Source organism: Staurois parvus, unplaced genomic scaffold, assembly GCF_062004578.1.
Source record: "Staurois parvus isolate SC_StPar_1 unplaced genomic scaffold, SC_StPar_1.0 ptg000818l, whole genome shotgun sequence".
Lineage (NCBI taxonomy): Eukaryota > Metazoa > Chordata > Amphibia > Anura > Ranidae > Staurois > Staurois parvus.
The window spans coordinates 6,231,279-6,248,347 of NW_028318614.1; the positions used below are offsets into that span (position 1 = coordinate 6,231,279).

Genomic DNA, 17,069 nt, shown 5'->3' on the forward strand with positions numbered 1-17,069 from the left:
ACTTTCCTGTCCCAACAAAGCCTTTACAATACCTAAAGAGGATGTCCCTCAGTTCTCCAAAAATCTCAGTAGTTTTTGCTACTTTGTAGACAGTTTGGGGGCTTCCTCCCTTGCCAAAATTCTCCCTTGGCTCTTATGTAACTGCAGATGCACAGACTCCTTTGCCTGCAGAATTGGGCTATGCAGACAGTTTGCGAGAAACCTCTAGAAAGGATTTCTTTTGACAGAGAATGACTCTCATTAGACACCTTTATTGACCTCCCTGGCGGTCTAACTAATCAATACTTTTGAATGTCAAAGCGGTACATTGTTTTTCATGGACATTTGTTGTTTTATATTGTAGGCCTGTAATTCTTAGGAATGACTCACTTAAATCTGTCCAAACAAGAGTTTAGTAAACATCCCGGGTATGATAAAGTTTGAAACACGAAATCAAAAATTATAATTATAAAAAATAATATAATAATGTAATTCAATAATGCAGGGGTGGGCAACTGTGGCCCTCCAGCTGTTGGTGAACTACAAGTCCCACCATGCCTCTGCCTTTGGGAGTCATGCTTGTAACTGTCAGTTTTGCAATGCCTCATGGGACTTGTAGTTCTACAACAGCTGGAGGGCAACAGTTGCCCACCCCTGCAATAATGTAATCAAGCCAAAAACACTGAAATTTAAAACAGAGCACCAAGTTCGCACATCGCTGAGCAAAGTCGCAGAATAGTTTTCAGCGTCTGTTGACGCATTTCCCCACAGATCACTATCGCTCAACTCTTTAAGTGATTCTAATTCACTATCGCTGTTTTCTAGCTGGTCTAAATCCGCTTTTGACCTAAAGGGACGCTTTTTGGACGCCATGGACATTCTCAAGTTTCCAATCAGAACAGTAAAAGTGCAGGCATAGCCCTGGACAAAGCACTAGGGACAAAATGGATGTGAAATGGTTTGATACAGTAATGTAATACTAAGAGATTATAGTGTATTGCGTGTGTCAAATTTTTACTTTTTTGAATCTCCCGGTTCTTTGTCCTGTGCCCTGCCTTCATTTTTACTGTTCTTTCTGCCTGGAAACTGAGAAGCGTCCAAAAAGCATCCCTTTTAGGTCAAAATCGGTTTTAGACCAACTAGAGAACAGTGATAGTAAATTAGAACTACTTGCAGAATTGAGTGATGATTCGTGGGGAAATTCGTCATCAGACACTGAAAACGATTTTGCGACTTTGCCTAGTGATGTGCGAACTTGGCGCTATATTTCAAAATTCTGTGTTTTTGGTTTGATTTATATTATTGAATTAAATTTATTATTATATTATTTTTTATGATTATTAAATTATAATTTATCACTTCGTGTTTCAAATTTTAACATACCTGTGATGTTTACTAGACTCTTGTTCGGACAGATTTCAGTGAGTTATTCCTAAAAATTACAGGCCTACAATAAAAAAATACATATTTCCATGCAAAAAAATGTACCGCTTTGAGCACAGAAATATGGACATAATCAGACCACTATGGAGGTTAATGAAGTCATGGGCGCAAACAGCACTATCTTATCCATTAAGAAGAATAGTGCCCACGGCAAAGTCTGCCACTTCAGGATATCAGGTGAGTTTCTTTTGTTCCTATCAGATCTCAAGTCCTACAATCCGTTTCGTTGCAAGTACTAGATGTCCAAGCTAGCATGCTCCCTGTGGTTTGATTTTGCATGAAGGTTCTTGGGCTCATGGTGACCTCATTCGAGTTAGTGATGTTTGCTCAGTATCATGCCAGGCCTCTGCAGCTCAATGTTCTGATTGCATTGCACAAGCTGTCTCAGTTTCTGGACAAGCCCATGAGCCTCTGTCCAAAGACCAGGATATCTATAACCTGTTGGCTGACCAAACCGGCACTGGAATCGGGGGAATCATTACACCTGTTGACCTGGGCATATCTCCTGATGGATGCCAGCCTCTTAAGCTTGGGAGGTGTCCTTGGGATGGAAACATTTTCAAGCGACATGGTCATTGAAAGAGAGTATGCTTCCCATCAACACTTTCCATCTGTATGTTTTCTTCTATTGTGGATTTCATCTGCTTTTAGAAGCCGTTCCTGGGAAAGAAAATGGAATTCTAAATTAATGTTGGTTCTATTTTTAATAACATTTTCTATTAAACATTTTATTGACTTTTCTTTTTAAAACCGTAGTTCCTGATCTCAGTGCAGCCAGCCAAGAACAGTTAAAAGGAATTTTGTTCACACTGGAAAATGCCTTTAACCATTTGAAAACCTGCTATGTTATACACATGTTCTGGGGGACTTCATATTTGAGAAAAAAGTTTTGTATTAAAAACTATTAGTACCATACCTGTACAATGTGTGGACAGCCCAACGCTAGATTTATACTAGATAGGCTGTACAGGACTGAGCAATCCACTACCTTTTTGAAGAAGGTAAATAAGTACCTGCTGGGAAGTTTGTCCAGGGGAGGGGGGCTGTGTTTTTATTTTACTTCTGAAATTAGCCTATAAATGAAACTGACAGAATAGAAATATAGGCGTTGTTGTTTCTGACTTGTCGTCAAAGGAGAATGTTCCAGGGTTATCAACCCAACCCAGCCCACTGATTTATGTCAGATGATTAGTGGGGGCTTTCAGTTGAAAAAACACAGGGAGGGGGCTATGTTTTAGTCATCTATAGCATGAAACCCACTTCCTGCAATAAATTAGGTACTTTTTTTTATTGAGTAAGGCTGCATTCACACCTGAGCAACATGTCACACGTTTAGCCCTTTTTTTTTGGCACAACAGCTCATTGACTTGAATGGGCTGCCTGAAGTGTGACGAACGTGTCAAAGAAGCTCAAGTACCATTTTGTAAATGGTGTTCAAACCACACATGTAATGTATCGCCACGAACCTCAGAGCAAGAGCAATAATTCTCGCACTAAACCTCATCTAAAAATTTCTACAGCTTAGCAGTATAAAGTTACAAAGCATCACCCATTTACAACCGCCTACCTCTGGATCTGATCTGGAAAAAAAAACAAAACTAGAAGGAAATCTATCCTATTCCATATAGGCGGCTCGGATCAGTGGGTAGTTGGGTGTAAACGGTCGCCCATAGAGCAGAGTAGGCTCTTTCCATGTCCGCTCTGTCATCCTCCCGCACTGGTTTGATCAGCAGGGGATCTGTGAGCGAATGAAATCCACCAAATCCAATTGATTATTATTTTTTTTTTTTTTAGTTTATGTACTTGTAAAGCAATATAAGAGAAAAGGGATGGGGAGAGAGGCACAAGGCCACCAATAGTGTAGCAATTTTTTTTTGTTAATAAAGAAATGCCCGTAGCGAAATAAAGAAGAAATAGCGCAGGGCATACATGACTAGGCCCAGAGTGGGGGAAGGAAGAGCAGAAAGGGTTAAGGTAGCTCCAGGGAGATTTGTTATTGTTAGTGGGGGGTAGCTGATTGGTAGAGGTTGGTGTAGGTGGGGTTTTTCTGAACCTTAGGGTGGGAGGTTCTGTGAGGGGGCGTCAGTTAGCTGGACGGCAAGAGTGTGAGCTTGGTGTCTGTTTAGCACACCTTGCTTCAGGCCACCTTTAGACCTGCCATGGACGGCCTTTTGGCTCAGCTGCGGGAGGCTGCGGAGGACAGGGGGATGGACTGGCTGCAGAGCCGTGTCTCGGATCTCTTGCAGGATCCGGGCTCATCACCTGCAGCAGGGGGGCGGGAGCGCCCACGTGCTCAGAGGTCTAGGCCTCCGGAGCGCTTTAGCCCGGGCTCCCTCCCCCCCTCCCAGAGCTCAGAGCCACCATGGGAGCCCCGCTCGGGCCCCTCCGGCTCCGCTTGCAGGGCGCTCCCTTGCCTCTGCTAGCGGGGAAGCCGGGAGGAATCCCCGCCATCGGCGGAGCCTCGCGCGGGGGAAGCCCCTCCCCCCGCCCGCACGGCATGGAGGCAGAAGAAGAATCTGCGGCTCCTCCACTGACAAGGTGCCGGTCAGGGAGGGAGCCCTGCGTGGGAGGCGCGCAGCTGCCGGGCTGTCTCCTGCTGCGGCCGGCGGGCCACCTGAGAAGTCTGGGGCTCCGGCTCCAGTGAGGCAGCAGCGTGGGATCGGCACTGGACGGAGTGCAGCGGGGAGTTCTGCGGCTGCTGGGCTGTCTACTGCTGCGGCCGGCGGGCCCCCTGGACGGTCTGGTGCTCTGGCTCCACAGCAGCATCAGCGGAAGACTGGAGCTGGGTGGAGGGCAGCTGGAAGTGCTGCAGGTCAGAGCCCAGGGACGGCGGTGAGCGTGTCTGGTGCCGGGAGGCGGAGTCGTGAGCGGCACAGACCAGCAGGACCCGTGGCTCCTGGGACCAGGAGGCCATCTGAACAGCGCGCGGAGGACGAGAGGTCGGAGGGCGAGCTGTCGGAACCCGATGCGGGGGCGACGGCTGGCCGCTCTACAACGGTGGATTGTGAGCGCGCGGCTGATGGGGCATCTCCTGGGCAGCCTGGTGAGTTACCTGTTCTGGGGTCTATCTCTTTTTCTTCTGCGTTACGGGACCTGCTGGGGGGTGGTAGGGCCGCTACGGTGGGCGCGGCCTCTGCGGCGTGCACTGTCGGCGTTCCCCCGTCGGGTATGGGTGGGGGTCTCGGTGATGTGATTTCCGGTTTGCGGGACCTGTTGCGGCGTCTTGAGTGGGGCGGTGGTGGGGCGCCTGGGCCTGCTTCTGCGTGGCTCCCGCCGGATGGTGGGGAAGGTTTCGGGGTTCTTGTACAGGACAGCGGGGACGTGCGGCGTCCGGGGGTCTCTTCTCCTCCGGGGTCTGGGCTAGGGGTTGTTCCGGCCACGACAGGTGATCGGGGTTCTGCGGCCCCCTCCGCGGTGTTGGGTGCGGATTTGAGGGTGTCCGGGCCTGTCTGCTTGGCGGACCCGGCCAGGGGCGAAGTGTACGTGTGTTTTGAGGGCCCTTTGGGTGCGCACTTACAGTCGGAGGTACGGGAGAAGATTTTGGAGTGGGGAGTACGTTGATATATTCTCACTCTTGCCTTTGGAGCGGTTTCCTTTTGAAGGGTCCCGGGTTGACGAGAGTAGGCGGGTGGAAGCGGAGCAGCGGCGTTTTCATTTTATCCCGCGTACCTTTGCAAATTGGTTGCAGGCGTTCGCGATCATGGCTAGTGTGATTGGGGAGAAGGCTCCTGAACATTGCTCGGCACTGTTCTGTTACCTTGATGCCATTGGTGAGGCTCACAGGGTTTATGGGGGTACTGCGTGGCTTCGGTACGATGAGCAGTTTAGGCAGCGGAGGGCGGTTCGCCCGTCATTGCGTTGGGATCATAAGGACATTGGCCTCTGGATGCGACTCATGACACCGGCGAGGGCCCCTGGTTCGTTTTTTCAGAGCGGGGCCGGCGGTTCGTTCTCCCCGGGACAATCGACCTCCAGGTGTCAGGGGTTCTGCTGGCAGTTCCAAGAGGGGACGTGTCGATTTGGTGGGTCTTGCCGTTTTAGGCACGAATGTTCCGGGTGCGGGGGCTCCCATCCCTTGTCGCGCTGTTTCCAGCGGGGTCGAGGCCTTCCCGGAGAGCATGCTGGTAAGAGGGACGACTCCGGTGCGAGTGGAAAGGATGGGGCCTTTCTTAAAGAGGTATCCTAATCGGGCAGCTGCAGTGCTGCTGACGGCGGGTTTTTCGGAGGGTTTTCGCATCCCGTGTACTTTGACTTTGATTCCTCCTTTAGCTCGGAATTTGCGGTCGGCGTTGCGGCATGAGGAGGGTGTTTTGGCTAAGTTGCGTAAGGAAGTGGGGTTGGGACGCATGGGGGGTCCGTTTGCTTGCGCTCCGTTTTCGGATTTGGTTGTTTCTCCCTTGGGGGTTGTGCCCAAGAAGGAGCCAAATGCGTTTAGGTTAATTCACCACCTGTCCTTCCCTAAGGGGGGTCGGTGAATGATGCTATTGATTCGGAGTCGTGTTCGGTGTCTTACACGTCTTTTGATGCGGCTGTTTTCTGGGTCCGTCGGTAAAGGCGCGGTGCGCTCATGGCGAAATCGGACGTTGAGTCGGCGTTTCGGCTGTTGCCAGTCCATCCGGACAGTTTTCGTTTTTTGGGTTGTCATTGGCAGGGCTATTTTTACGTTGATAAGTGCCTTCCTATGGGGTGTTCTATATCTTGCGCTTTGTTCGAGAAGTTCAGTTCATTCGTGGAGTGGGTGGTGCGGGATGTCTCAGGGGTGAATTCGGTCATCCACTATTTGGATGATTTTCTTTGCGTGGGTCTGCCAGATTCCGGAGTATGTGCAGTTTTGCTGGCCACTTTGCAACACGTTGCGGAACGTTTCGGGATTCCTCTGGTGGTGGATAAGACTGTGGGCCCGGCTACGGTGATGACTTTCTTGGGCATTGTTTTGGATTCCGGCACGATGGAGTGCCGCTTGCCTGAGGTTAAGCTGGTGGCTCTACAAGGGGAACTACGTGGGGTGCTGGGGCAAGCGAAAAATTCAGCTGCGGGCCTTACAGTCGTTGTTGGGCAAAATTTAACTTCGCTTGTCGGATTCTGCCCATGGGTCGGGTGTTCTGCCGCCGGTTGGCGGCGGTGGCGACGGCATGGATTACCTCCCCTTTACATTTTATTCGGTTGACTCGGGATCATCGGGAGGACTTGCATTTGTGGCACACCTTTTTGGATTCGTTTAATGGGCGGGCTCTCTGGATGTCTGGCCCTGTTAGGAATTTTGACTTGGACTGGTTCACGGACGCGTCGGCGTCGGCGGGCTATGGGGCTTTTTCCAGGGTCGATGGAGTGCGGCTTCGTGGCCTGCTTCCTGGCGGGAGGCGGGTTTTCTTCGCAACTTGGTGTTGTTGGATCTTTTTCCGGTAGTGTTGGCGGTTGAGGTTTGGGGAGAGAATTTTTGAAATCTAAACGTGCGTTGTCACTGTGACAATTTGGGGGTGGTTCAGGTCATCAATCTGGTCTCAGCTTCTTCACGACCGGTGGTGGCCTTGCTTCGCCATTTAGTGTTGCGTTGTCTGCGTCTGAATGTTTTTCTCCATGCGGTGCATCTCCCTGGGGTTGATAACACCGTGGCTGACGCTTTGTCTCGCTTTCAGTGGGACAAATTCCGAGAGGTGGTGCCGGCGGCGGAGCAACACGGGGTTCCTTGTCCCGATGGGCTGTGGGAGATTGCCTTGGAGTCCTTGCGGGCTGGATCCAGCGTTTGGTGAGTGAGGCGTCTTGGTCTGCATACTCTAGGGTCTGGCGGTAGTGGCTGGATCTGCTACAGCGGGTTGAGATTGATCCCTGGGGGACGGAGGTGGTTTGGGCGGTATTGTACTTTGTGGCGCGGAATCTTGAGCGGGGGGTGTCGGCTGCTGCGGTGGATCGCTGACTGGCGGGTTTGGCATTCTTCTTTAAGTTGAAAGGGTGTCGGGATTTCACTGAAGATTGTTGGGTTCGGCAGGCTCTCCGGGGTTACCGGAGCGCTCATCGCTGTAAGGATTCTCGTCGTCCGGTGTCTTTTGAGTTGTTGGGGTCTTTGTGCATTTGTGGTCTGTGTGTTCTTCGGACTTTGAGGTGTGCTTATTTCGGGCGGCTTTTGTGGTGGCCTTTTTTGGGGCGTTGCGTATTGGGGAGCTCGTTAGTCTGTCCAAATCGGTTCTTGGGGGGTTATTGGTGGATGAGGTCAGGTGCTCCGGCGAATGGGTGGAGGTGCTGGTACGTCGGTCTAAGACGGACCAATTGGGACGTGGTGGTCGGGTGTGTTTTTCGTTCTTCCGGCTTCGCTGGTGTGCCCAGTGCGGGCGGTTCAGGAATTTTTGTCCCATCGTCCAGTGGGGCAGGGGTGTTTTTTCGGGCACGCTGAGCGGGAGTTGGTGCGAGATGTCCAGCTGGACTTTCTTCAGTTGCGGCGGGCTTATCGGGGGATGGTGGTGGTGTGGTCCGACATTGTCGCCCTCCCTCTTGGTGTTGGGCGCGGTCGGTGGAGAGGCTCAACAAGGCTCGGATCAAGGTTAACAGAGAGGTGGGGCGTTTCTTTAGTCATCATGGGGGGTTTGTGGTCCGGCACTTGGAGTTGGAGGTGGATACTTGGTGGTATCTCAGGTGCGATGGGGTGCATTTGAATGCGGTTGGGACGGATTTATGGTCCCTGGATCTGCAGGATGGCATACAGCAGGCTGTTCGTTTGTGGCGTGGCACGCATGGGTAAGGGCTTACCCAGCGTGCTGTGGCGGTTGTTGGTCTTTGGAGGCGGTTCTTATTTGGAAGGTAAACAACAATGGTGTGGGACCCATCCGTGGTATGGGATGCCCGGGGACATTCCCAGTTAACCAAGGTTTAACTGGAAGGTGGTGGTGCTGCACTGCGGACGGTATGGTTGTCTCCGAGCTGGTTGGTTGCGGCTGGAGGCCTAGTGTATATGGGTGTCCGCAGGTGCATTTCGGATTGTTTTGGGGTGCCTTCGAAGACCAACAACAATTCTGTGGGTTTCTGTTATAAGGAATGGTTGGTGTATTGTAACTTGAGTTGTTAATAAAAGGCCATGTTGGCCATTTACTCCAAAATTGGTGTTATGTCTTTTGTTAGTATAATTGGTTAAGGGGAAGGGGGTTGGTGCGGAACGGTAATGGTGGTAATGGGGAAGTGGACGAGCCTATCTCTGGTGCAATAGTCAAGGGTATAAAATGCAATAGTTATTAACTCTCAGACATCGCTAATAATGAGCATTGGATCAAGCTCCAAATGGAGACATCAGTCCAGAGTCCAATCCACATCAATGTCCTTGTCAGGAGCGCTGTGAAATCTAAGCAGGGATCCAAGCAAGCTGCCAGGGGAGCCCCACTGGAGACAAGATCTGTTGGAGAGCTGTCCAAGCAGCTGTCAAACGTCCAGGGTGCTGTGACCAATCAGAACACGTTTTGAAGGCCAAATCACATCTTCATCAGCCAGAGGCTGATCTTCTTGGACAGTACAACTCCTGCTCTGTCCAGTTATGTCCAGTTCTCCACTGACAGCAAGGCTGCTAATCACAGAATCCAGCACTGATTTCATGTATCCACCTCCTGTGTGTGATTTGACATTCTGGTTAGTTTTGGTTAGTGCAGAGGGATTAGAACACCTGTCAGTTTTTATTGCTGTCTGTGCCCTTGTTAGGGGGAGTCACCCTCTCCCTATGTCCTGTTTACCATTATTGAAAGTGAAACTAAAACTAACGAAAATCTCAAAATCTGGGTTGTCCCCAGAAAAATAATAGAGGGAAAATGTTCAAATGGGGACACTAGTTGTGCTGACTTGGGGGTCCCCAAGGAATTCCCTTAATTTGCATCTCGCCAATGGGACAAATATGGCAAAAAAAATCTCACAGGGGCTATAACCCTCCCTTGCTCTATCCTAAATGGGGGAAAAAAAGTTTTGCCTATAGTCCTTCTCTTTGTTAGTGTTCTTCAGTGAAACCTTATCACACAATACGCCTTGGAGTCTTCTTATATGTTACAGTATGTATCATTTTGTACAGTATCTTACACATACAAAACCTCTGTAGTGTGAGGGTTCACCTAGACAAAGCTATTTAATGTGTATCTAGTCAGACAAGTTGTGTAGATACTAGATTAACCCCTTCACGCCTACGTCACACATATATGTGGCCTCGCAGAACTGGGCTTTTTTCCGTGGGGCAGCATATTTGCATACCTGTCTTTTTGCTGGGAGCGTGCCGCATGGCTTGCTTCCAACACAAAGACCACGGTATCACTGAGAGCACCGGGTCCCGTTCTAACAATCGGGGCCCGGAACTCCCGATTCCGGGTCAAATAATCGCTGTGATTAGTCTCTGATTGGCTGTCACAGTGATCAGTCACTGTACAGCCCGTCCCCCTTGTTTTTTTCTCTCTCTATGAATGGAGGAGAGAGATACATTGTATATTTCTAATTCCTGGCATAGAGGGAAAAAAATTGTAAAGAAAAAAAAAAACCTAGATATATATTTTTTATCTAGTTCAGTGCCAGGGTTAGTGTTTGGGTCAGGGTCAAAGGTCAGGATTTCAAAAAAAAATAAATTTGGTTTCAGTGTGTTTTAGGTAAAAAACAAAAACAAAATGTACACTATTGTTTCTGGGCTGTACTACGGGTACAAATAACATACACATATTTGGTATTGCTGTGTTCGTCAAGAGCTGGAGAATTTATTTCGGGTTGTTCTTTGGTGGTTGGTTATGGAAGTAACCAGAAATACACAACTAAATAAATGATTTTTTTTTACTATTTTGGGCCAGTTTTCCTTTGATAATACAAAAAAAAAATCAGGAGATCTCCATTACCATTTACCACCAAATGAAAGCCCAATTTGTACTGAAAAAAAACAAGGTATAATTCACCTGGATGTACAAAGTAGTTGTGGTAATATGTACGGTTTTACTAACACATGTCAATGTTGCAAAATTGTGCTTAGGCATTTAGATTTGTGTTACTCTTAGGTGTGAAGGGGTTAAAGAAGACTGTAGAATCAGTTTTTAAAGTGATATTAAAGGCAATTAAAAAAAATAACAAACATGTCATACTTACCTGCTCTGTACAGTGGTTTTGCACAGAGCAGCCCCGATCCTCCTCTTCTCGGGTCCCCCGTTGGCGCTCCTGGCCCCTTCCTCCTGCTGAGTGCCCCCAGAGAAAGCAGCTTGCTCTGGGGGCACCCAAGCAGGCTTGCGAATGAACCACTACTCTGCGTGTCCATCTACACAGTTGCAGCTCGCCTCCGCCACCTCTCTCTCTTCATTGGCTCGCTGGCTGTGATTGACAACCAACTGCTGTCTCAGCCAATAAGGGGGGAGAGTCCCTGGAGAGCCAAGGCTCGTGCACATTGCTGGATCACGGTGGGGCTCAGGTAAGTATTGGGGGGAGGGGGATGTTGCACACAGAAGGTGTGTTTGTTTGTTTGTTTTTTTTAACCTTCATGCATAGAATGTAAAAAAACCTTCAGCCTTTACAACCACTTTAATTCAAATGATCAGCTTTACATTCCGCAACAATATTTGTAGTATGGAGGCCTACCTAAATATTTAGTTCAGTGTGCATTCACTCAGGTAGGCCCTCACGCCAAATAGCTGTTGGTAAATATAAACAAAGTTGTACAATTTGATTGAAATCAGTAGAACGGACATAAACAGAGAAAATTAACTATTCTAATGGCTTTTGACTAGATACATAAAATAGTCAGTGGCCCTTTCTTTCCTGTTACCTTTTACATTTATACCTGGGGGTATTAATAAATGAACAACAACTGTAGAACATAGAAAACAGTATCTATATAAATATATAGACAGATGTATTAGACTTTGCCCTCACTGATCTAACACAGAGCTAGTGCTATCCAATTAGCAGGGAGCGTGAGCTTTGTGTTTTGCATAGCTATAGGTCTGACTCAGCAGGGGGCATGCTGGACCTCTGCTGAGAAACCACTTCTTCCACCCAGGGAGCAAGGGTCCTTCACAGCATGCTGGCAAAGAGTTATAAGGTGTGGCTGCTATCTAAAGAAATCAAGCTGTAAGATTTTGCATACTTTTTGTTTTTGTTTTTTTTTTGGTAAGCCAGGATTGTATTGAGCTGATTTAATCTGAAAGTTTCATTGGGCTTTAACACTTAATGGGATTTGCTTTTATCCGATCATGGTATTAAAAAATGCCATGGTTTCTTTTTTAGAGCAGACTAAAATTAAGGGCAGTAGTCCACATGCTGGCTTCAGGTCATATGAACCAGTTTGTGTGTTTTGACTTCACTGCCTCGTTCTTGTCAAGTGGCAGTTTAATAGAAAGTTACAGCGGAATTTCAGTGAATCTTGGCACCAAAAACACTGTTTAGTCAGAGCAAACACATCCATCCATATTTCATGTTAAAAAGCACCCCCCTATCATTTCTGGTTGTGGACATCTGTAGTAAGGGCAGATGATTCATGTAGTAGTATACTGTAATCCATCTGCCCTAGCTCAGGGATTCAGGGAGGGTGTGCTTAACTAAGAAAACCCCTCCTCCCCTACTGAAGACTCCTGGGATGTATGACATAATTTGCCTAGGCCTAGACACAAGGAAGTAACTGAAAAAAAAAAAAAAAATTTCAAAGAAGTAATATGATAACACCGTATTTTCCGGCGTATAAGGCGACTGGGTGTATAAGACGACCCCCTAATTTTCCAGTTAAAACATAGGTTTTGGGCTATACTCACCGTATAAGACTACCCCCCTTCTGAGGCAACACCATTTAAAAACATCAGATTTTTTTAAGCTCGCTGGATGTGCAGTAATGTACATACAGTATACCGTGCTGAGCCAAGCTGGCTCAAAACAAATGTCCCGTGACAGATTAATCTGTCAGCCTGCTGGATCTGTGGTATATACAGTATACTGAGTATATACCACTGTGGTATATACAGTATACTGAGCCAAGCTGTTTCAAAACGTACCGGTACGTCCCTACGGTAATCAGACCGCTGGATGTGTGTATGTACAGTAGCTGAGGCTACATACAGTAGATGCTGGGCCAATCACGGCGAGCGATGTATTCTACTAATGAATACAAAGCCTGCTCGGATTGGCTGAGGTTGTGACATCATCAGCCCACCTCTCTGACTCAGCCAATCCTTGCAGGCTGTGTATTCATTAGTAGAATACATCACTCGCTGTGATTGGCCCAGTGTATACTGTATGTAGCCGCAGCTACCGTACATACACGCATCCAGCGGGCTGATTACAGTAGGGACGTACCGGTACGTTTTGAAACCGCTTGGCTCAGCGCAGTATACTGTATATACCGCACATCCAGCGGGCTGACAGATTAATCTGTCATAGGGACATTTGTTTTGAGCCAGCTTGGCTCAGCGCAGTATACTGTATGTACAGTATTACCACACATCCAGCCAGCTTGACCCAAACAAACTCAAGGTTCACATTTTATACCCCGCGTATAAGACGACACCCAATTTTTGGGGTAATTTTTTAAGTATAAAAAGTCTTATACGCCAGAAGATACTGTACTTTGCTATTTACCATTGCTATCAGTGTAAGGATTAAAAATAGTTCATGTTGACTTGGAGGGAGAGGTTCTGCTTTAGATTTAAACAACTTTCTTATACATGTATCTCTTTATTGAACTCATTCTTGATTATTTCTCCCTTCTCATGTGCTGCTAGTTGGCAGTGACAATTCCACACTGATAGAAAAACCTCTGCTTGGGTAAGCTCCCAATTTGTCTTCATGATATGTTCAATATGAACCTAATCTTTACATTTGTCACACTATTGTTCAAGTTTATTTAGGGGCAAAAAAACACATCTCAAAATAAATATTGTGAAATTTGCATTTATTTGAGTGTCTTTAAAAATGCTCCAAGTACTGCAAAACATGTGGTGATCTGCCAAAAATCTAGTGTGCTTCCTAATTTCCTTTGCTGCACCGAAGGAACAGATTCGGCCACCGCATTTCAGTCGAAGGGATTTCAGTCCTGACATCTCTTGTATTATGTTTGAAGTCTCTGACCATCTCTTGTATTTTATATTCACGGTCTCATGACTATTTATTTTATTTATTTTATCGAGTTTATATAGTGCCAAAGGGTTTGCTCAGCGCTGTACAATAGAGGGGGGGGGGCAATACATGAAACAGTACAGTAACAACAAACAGCACACAAGGGGTAAAAGGGCCCTACTCTTTCGAGCTTACAATCTAGGAGGGAGGGGGTAGAGGTACAGGAGGAAATGGCTGTGGGGGATGGAGTGGTAGGAGGAGGGAAGGGCAGCGGCTGTTAGGTGAGGGTGGGGTAGGCTTCCTTGAAGAGGTGGGTTTTCAGGGAGCGCCTGAAGGTGAGGAGGGAAGGTGACAGTTTGATGGATTGGGGTAGTGAGTTCCAGAGGATGGGGGAGGACCTGGAGAAGTCTTGCAGTCGTGCGTGGGAGGAGGAGACCAGGGAGCAAGATAGAAGGAGGTCCTGTGAAGAGCGAAGGGTACGGGTAGGGTGGTACCTGGGAATCAGGTCGGTGAGGTAGTTAGGGGCAGTGTTGTGAATGGCCTTATAGGTCAGAGTGAGCAGTTTGAATTGAATGCGTTGGGCAATGGGGAGCCAGTGGAGGGAGAGGCAGAGGGGGGTGGCAGAGGTGGAGCGGCTGGTGAGGTGGATGAGTCTGGCCGCTGAGTTCAGGATGGTCTGAAGCGGGGAGAGTTTGCACTGGGGTAGGCCAGTGAGGAGGGAGTTGCAGTAGTCAAGGCATGAGATAATCAGGGAGTGTACGAGTAGTTTAGTGGTGTCTGGGGTAAGGAAGGAGCGTATCTTGGCGATGTTCCGGAGGTGGAGCCTGCATGTGTTTGTAAGTGATTTGACATGAGGTTGAAAGGAAAGGTTTGAGTCCAGAATGACGCCAAGGACCTTGGCTTGCTGGGCGGGATTGATGGTGGTGTTGTTGGTAGTGATGGAAAGGATGGGGGGCGCGGGAAGGGGGAAAGACGAGAAGCTCGGTTTTGGAGAGGTTGAGCTTGAGGAAATGGATCGAGATCCAGTCAGAGATGTCGTTTAGGAGGTGAGTGATGCGGGCGGAGAATGTGGTGGTGAGGTGAGGGGTGGATAGGTAGATTTGAGTATCATCAGCGTAGAGGTGGTAATTGAAGCCGTGGGAGTGTATGAGTTTGCCAAGGGAGGAGGTGTAGATGGAGAAGAGAAGGGGTCCAAGGACAGAGCCCTGGGGGACCCCAACAGAGAGGGGGAGGGAAGGGGAGGTGGCACCGTTGTAGGAAACGCTGAAGGAGCATTGGGATAGATAGGACGAGAACCAAGAGAGAGCGCTGTCTCTGATGCCAAGGGAGAGTAGTTTATTAAGGAGGAGGGGGTGGTCGACTGTGTCAAAGGCCGCGGAGAGGTCTAGGAGAAGGAGGACAGAGTAGTCGCCTTTGGCTTTGGCGGTTAGTAGATCGTTGGTGATTTTGAGGAGGACAGTTTTGGTGGAGTGTAGGGGACGGAAGCCGGACTGTAGTGGGTCAAGGAGGTTGCTGTCAGTTAGGTGGGCGCTTAGGCGATCGTAGACCAAGCGCTCAAGGAGCTTAGAAGTGAGTGGCAGCAGGGAAATTGGTCTGAGGTTGTTGAGGTCAGTGGGGTCCAGGGAGGGCTTTTTGAGTATGGGGGTGATGTGTGCATGTTTTAGGGGGAAGGGGAAGACGCCAGTAGAGAGGGAGAGATTGAAGATGTGGGTAAGGGAGCGGATGAGGGAAGAGGGGGGTGACCGGAGGAGTTGAGAGGGGATAGGGTCCAGGGGGCAGGTAGTGAGGCGGGCTTCTGAGAAGATTCTGGTGACTTCCTCAGTGGTAGTAGGGCTGAAGGAGTGCAGTGATGGGGGGGTTACGGTAGGCAGGGCCTTGGGTGTGGTGGGGGGCAGTGCCGTTGCGAGGTCAGAGGAGGGGAGAGATGAGGGGGTGATGGAAGGGGGGAGGCTAGATGGGGAGGTGGATTGCAAGTTGACTATGTCCTTGCGGATTGCGTCAATCTTGTGGAGATGAGTGGCAATCTCGTGGGCGGTAAGTGAGGTACTGAGTGGAGGAGGGGGGGAGAGAGCAGGGAGTTGAAGGTGGAGAAGAGTCGGCGAGGGCAGGTGGAGAGGGTGTTGATCAGGTTAACGAAGTAGGCCTGCTTGGCGGCGTGGAGGGAGGAGGTGTAGGTGAGGAAGGCAGATTTGTAGAGGGAGAATGCATGAGGGGACCTGGTTTTGCGCCATAGTCTCTCCAGTGCACGACTGCGACGTTTGAGGCATTTAGTATGGTCGTTCTGCCATGGTTGGAGCGGTCTGGGTTTGATGTTGCGTGTGGTTAGGGGTGCCATTATACTATTTCTGGTATCATGTCTGCAGTCTTTGTCCATCTCTAGTTTCATGTCAGCAGTCATTGACCATCTCTTGTATTATATCCATATTCTCTGACCATGTCTTGTATCATGTTTGAAATCTTTGTCCATCTTTTGTATCATGTCTGCAATTTCTGTCCACCACTAGTATCATGACCAAAGTCTCTGACCATCACTTGTATCATGTCCATAGTCTTTGACTAAATCCTGTTGTGTGTCTAGTGTTTGACACTGAGTATACAATGAATTTTATGCACAGACCTTTGGTGATGTGGAGCGCTGCATTTGTGCCCCCATATCAAGAAGGTTGACCACTACTGCTTTGAACCTTCTTTATTTAGTATTCATATAAAAACAACATAAACTTAATAAATGTTATACAGTAAAATATGATTTAAAAAAATAGTAAAAGATGCGGTGGTGATCAGTTAGGATCCAATTCAGGATAGTTTACAAAGCGTCCACATTCTGAAAGTCTGTAAAACATGAAACTATTTTTACAATGTGTACTTTGACATTAACTTGTTTCTAGGAAAGATTTAGTACGAGTTGAAGCCACAGTGATTGAAAAAACAGAATCCTATCCCAAGATCAACATGAAGTTTTGGGGGCGACACGGATACCAGAAGAAGAAAAGTAAGGGTGTGTACTGCTATAAATAATGCTGCTACAAACATTGGGTTTTAGGGAAGGAAATTTGTGTGGCACAGTGACATGTTTGTGTTTTGTTTTTTAAATATCTTTAGGGCCTAAGATACACAAACATTTCAGACCAGTTAAGTGCAGTTTGATGTAAATGCTTTGCTTTTTTTCCTCCATATAATCCAGGGCTGACACATGGTACATGCAACACATCTGTGTATTCTGGTCTTATAGTGAATGAAAGCGTTGCAGTGGGTTCTTGTGTAATATGTGTAAGACCATTGCTGAGCAGCCATATCAAGCTCCGGTGTCTACTACATTAACCACTTGAAGACCAAGCCTTTTCTGGCACTTTTTGTTTACATGTAACAATCAGTATTTTTTGCTAGAAAAAGCAGGGGCCCTAAAGAATAAATTGGTGGGTGTTGCAATAATGTATATCAGCAAGGGAGCCGCAGAGGATCCATGTAGTGGGGAAGAGAATAATGGCTATGATGAGAATCTTTACAAGGAATCTTTTCCTCGGGGCTCATGTGCCCTGCACACACTTGCACAATGAATGATACACCACTGAGTGTAATGTCCTGTCCCCACACCATGTGCTGCACAGTGCCCA

At 48.0% G+C, this 17,069-nt stretch overlaps 1 protein-coding gene across 5 annotated transcripts in view; it reads left to right on the forward strand.

The window, feature by feature from the left end:
• The window catches only part of LOC149444017 (ras-related and estrogen-regulated growth inhibitor-like), a 193,134-nt gene that overhangs the window by 39,179 nt on the left and 136,886 nt on the right, over positions 1-17,069 (forward strand). For 2 of the 5 annotated variants that reach the window (XM_089654979.1, XM_089654980.1), the window contains exon 3: positions 16,344-16,447. The exons of the other annotated variants lie outside the window; for them this stretch is intronic. The gene's annotated coding sequence lies outside the window, so the exon portion shown is untranslated. The remainder of the gene's footprint in view (positions 1-16,343; positions 16,448-17,069) is intronic. 5 annotated transcript variants of the gene reach the window in all.